Source organism: Frankliniella occidentalis, unplaced genomic scaffold, assembly GCF_000697945.3.
Source record: "Frankliniella occidentalis isolate FOCC.00 unplaced genomic scaffold, Focc_3.1 Scaffold269, whole genome shotgun sequence".
Lineage (NCBI taxonomy): Eukaryota > Metazoa > Arthropoda > Insecta > Thysanoptera > Thripidae > Frankliniella > Frankliniella occidentalis.
The window spans coordinates 175,084-179,814 of record NW_026267395.1 but is presented as its reverse complement, the minus strand read 5'-3'; positions in this window follow the sequence as shown (position 1 = coordinate 179,814).

Genomic DNA, 4,731 nt, shown 5'->3' with positions numbered 1-4,731 from the left:
CCCCGCTGACTCGCCCCGCTGACTCGCCCCGCTGACTCGCCCCGCTGACTCGTCCCGCTGACTCGCCCCGCTGACTCGCCCCGCTGACAGGACAGTGGCCCCCTTGTTTTGACAGGATTCAGCCAAAAGTCTCCATATAGGTTGTAGGCAAACCCACCCGCACCCGTGCATGCTGTACAGTACCCAGTGTAAAGGTTAATACTCCCCAGTGTTGCGGGTTTGCACACCCAAGGGGCTATGGCGCCTCACGGGCAGATCGGGTAGGCAAACCCGCAACACTGTGGTGTACTGCCTTTACAGACAGTACATAACTACGAAAGTGCGCGGCGTGAGTCAGCCACCTGGTATACAGGGTGGTCGCCCAGCCCCGTTGTACCAAATAATGATTAACCCGCATGCAGGTTAGTAAAGTAGTTTGTTAGGTCCCAGGCTAAAATACCTCTGGGCCATAAGCCATGGTAAAATATCAATTATGGTCATGCATGGTAGTCCATACTCTCATGGTTTAATGTTGATTAACCATAGTATTATGGTCATGGTAATCCATGGTAATCATGAGACACCATAGTTAAAGGTTGGGAAAACTATGGTTGAGAAACCGAAAACCATAATCCATCGTCAAGTTACCATGATTTTATGGCTCCTTGTTAACAAGATAACAGATAAGATGGTTATTTTAGCTTGGGGTAAAATCATTTAGCCGCTGTCGCCTCTTAAAGCCAAAACAACGACTGTATGTCTAACGTGCTCTGACTCCGCTAGGTGCTCCTGCCCCAGCCGCCCCAGCTGCGAGCCAGCTGTCCCACCTGACCGTGTGCAGCGGCTGTAGCTGTAGCGCGCAGCGGGGTCCCTCCGGCCGCCCTAAGGCCCGTGCAGTGCTCCCCTCGGCGCTCCCGCGGTCCCCCCGCACGCCGCCCTGGTCGCCGTGGTGGCGCCGCTGGTGTTGGGCCTGCGCTGAATAAGTGATGGTAAAACTGACCCTGGATGGGGGGCCGCCTACACCGACAGCTCGCGCGGTGGGGGGAGGTGCCCGGAGCGGGACCAGCGCGCGGAGGGTGCTAACCCGCCTCGCCGTATTCGTGACCATCCCGACGGTGTACGTCGCCGTCGCCGCGCTTGGCCGAGGGTTGGGCCTCGCAGCACAGGCGCCACAGGTCGCGGCCTCCGTCGCACTACCAGGTGAGTACACGGGGCGCTGCCCTGTTCTGCCTAAGTAAGGCGTCGTCTAACACGTAGGCGAATAGGCAGAGGATGTCGGGGTCGGGTCGGCCTGAAATCAGAGAATTCACCCCGAAATCTGTGCTCCCAATTCAAGATCATCCACAAAATTTTAAGACAAACGTTCTAATATTAACCCCTATTTGCGCTGTTAACCAGAAAATAGCAATTAGTGTCGTCTTAAAATTTAAGGGATGGTCTTGAATTGAGAACATTTTTCGGAAACAGTGCTACTCGGTACCACTGGGTGCACTTCACCACTGGGTGCACTCGAGGTACCACGATAGTTCCCGTAGTTCCCTCGTAGTTTGGGATAGTGGCGGGACACGTGCGCAGGTGCACAGGTGTGCGGGGCTATTAGAGGCAGCTGGAGGCCAGGGTCAGCACGTGCGCGACATGCCCTCTGGCCTGCTTATGTATTTTTACGATTTCGTCCTCGCTCTCGCTATAGCTCGTTATAGCAACAATGTTTTGTACCGTTTTGCGAATTACGACAAAACAGGGAAATCTACAGAAAGCTGTCCTTCTGGTGCGGTGTGTTATTACGGAGCTCCTGCAAGCGCCTTCTAAACTGGTCAAAACAGGTCGACGGGGGAGGTGGTAGAACATTTTCTGGGTGCTCCTGAATCTGATGGCGATCGGAGAGCTGCCCGATCGGGTATTAGGGTTGCCGATCTCGCCTAAGTTCAGACAACAGAAAGGAAAAAATAAGTTCCAAAAATCTTAGAGTTTTCTGTGTACCTTTTTGAAGACAAAACTGAAAAAATAAAAATTGGGGGACTGTATCCGTTGCAGAGGAAGTCAAACAATCCGGGGAGCTCTCCGTTCACCCTCCACCTCCACCCTCCTGGTCCCTCGTCTCTGACAAGTGATTTCTTGCCGATGTGGTGTTTCTCGCCTGCTCTCACTGATTCTGGAGCGGCGACATTTGGACAACCCACTGGCCTAGAGAGGTCACGAAACCTTATCGAGCAGTGCTGTGCGTCACTGTGCGTCCGACCTGCGGGCGGCACTGCAACTGTCAACTGTGTCATGCCTTGCCTTCGTGCCACGCGTTGCAACGCCGTTGTAGTTCTTTCGAAGACACTCGGCGAACGCCAACGCCCGATAACGTGGTTTAATACTATTATAGTGCCGGATGAGAGCACTGTAAAAAGCTTACGAAATAAATACTTTGCAACGTTACGTACAATTTTCGTTCTTTGTATTGCAAAGAAATTGTTTGTATTTGCAATGCGATTGTTTGTAAGGCTAGACAGGGTCTTACGAACAATCGGTTTGCATTACGAATTATTTGTTCGTGATCTTACGAACAATTAGTTCGTAATACAACGCTTCAAAATCCTTCGTAAGCTACGAACGTTTTCGTTTGCATTACGAACCTATTGTTCGTAAGCAATTTACAGAGAGTAAGAGCACACGGGTGCACGAGACGGGCGCACCTGGAAGTAGTTAAAAGAGTTACCACGTGTGCACTTCACATAACTTAGATGAGACATGAGGGGATCGACGGCCTCGGCGAACGAATTGCTGCTCCTCCAGCGCCAAGTCGAAAGAAAGGGTCAAAGACCCCCCCCCCCCCATCCCAGTGTGGCCTGCTGCCGTCCAGACAAACGACCTACATGGTACATGAGAAACAGAAAATCAGCGGCGGTGAGAGTCACCCGCGGCGGGGGAGGGGGGGGGGCGTGAGTCACTACTGGGATGCGCCTGACCAGATAAAGACCGAAGCAATAAATTGATTAGGGTGATTTGGGCGAATGACCAGCCACGGGGGGGCCTAAGTGTCGACCCGAGGCGTGGAGGCCAAGTGTGCGAGTGCCTCCACCCCCGCGCAACCCGCACCAACCCGAGCCGAATATTGTTTCCAATATTAATAATGAACAAATGGAACCTAATCTTGGTTGGCAGCAAGCCACAAAAAGCTTGATACCAAAGGAGCACACCGGGAAGTCACAAACACATCGCGGGTACATCTAAAATGGTGACTGTTTTGGGGCGAGGGGTGTCATTTGGGACCGCGTCGATGACCTCCAAAATATCTTTGTAGTGACTACCCTGTTTTCCTCGGGTGCCGACGTGTTCAGCCACGCTAAGCCTTGGTGCGGTTGCAGGTGCGCGGAGCGCGGGGAGCCCCGCGAGGCACCTGCTATGGGCTGAGGGCGACGAGTGCACGCCTCCCGCCATCCTCGAGTTCCCGCCGGACCTCTTCACGCGGGAGCAGCGCCAGGCCGGCGCCGCCGTGCTGCACGGGCTGCTGGCGTGCTACCTCTTCGTGCTGTTCGCCGTGGTCTGCGACGAGTACTTCGTGCCCAGCATCAAGAAGCTATGTGCAAGTGAGTACAGCCGCGCAGCGCAGCTCCCCCGTGTGCTATAAGCCAAGTTGTTATCGGGGCGTTCCCTGTCCCATGTATCGGCACTGGAAAAACTAATGTTACCATGGTAACGTTTCATCATGTGACCAAGATCGATAACGTTTCCTGATGTGACCTACCCCATGCAAAGGGATAGGGCCATCACAAACTGGTTGCATCACCAAACGTTACCTGGTGTGGTCGCGTCAAGAAACGTTACCTCGGTAAGTTTTTCCAGTGGGTCTAAGGGTTTTCAGTCAGATTCAAAACAAATTAAATGTGGCCCACGTTTGCCGGACCCTTTTCTGGAAATCTTGACCGCTTGCAAGTTTCCCGAATCACGTCGAGTTTCCCCGAGCATTGCCATGCTGCTTGGCTGGAGGCGGCTCGCTGGCGCGGCTGCGCGCCGGGCGGTAGGCAGCCCATCGTGCGCGGCCGAGCGACTGCGCGCTAGCCTCGGAGCTGGCGTCCCGGGGAACAGAAAAGGGTCAAAATAATGCCCATGTACAGCAAAGAAGTCCTTTGATGACATCTTGATGTCAATTTGACGTTACTTGAACCTCCTTGTAACTTCACAAATAATGAAATCCAGATGGTATGATGTCAAATGAGATCAGTTTGACTGGTCTGACCCTTGTCCGAGCCTTTTGATTCAGGTTCCCTGATATTAATCCCACTTCTACTTGGAACGCGAAATAACTGCTTTAAATCCAAGCATCCACTCTTATCGTGTATACTGTTCAGTACGCCAAGCGGCTATTCCCATTGGAGAATGTTACGTAGTTTGTTTCATTACCGAAAATCATCTCGCAAATAGACAGTGACGCGCGATTTTAAAACCGGTTTCTCCAAATCGACGAATTGTGGTGCGTTCTCTGTTTTGGCATAGCAAGTGAGATATTTTTAATTTTTTTTGAAGGAGGGACAAAGCGATAAATCTTGTAAGAAAAGGGCGAGCGCGGAACGCAGGCAGATGCTTGCGAGAACGCAGTGCCTCAAAACTTTCAAGATATATTGTCACATTAAAAATGTGTCACGTGTTCAGTGTGTAGAGAACAGAAGTATCATCTGCTCTTTAAAAATCCGAAAAGGTGCGCGAAGAGGTACTTCGATAGACCTCGACGAGCGCCCCCCACGGCAAGGGCCCCTGGAGCGTATG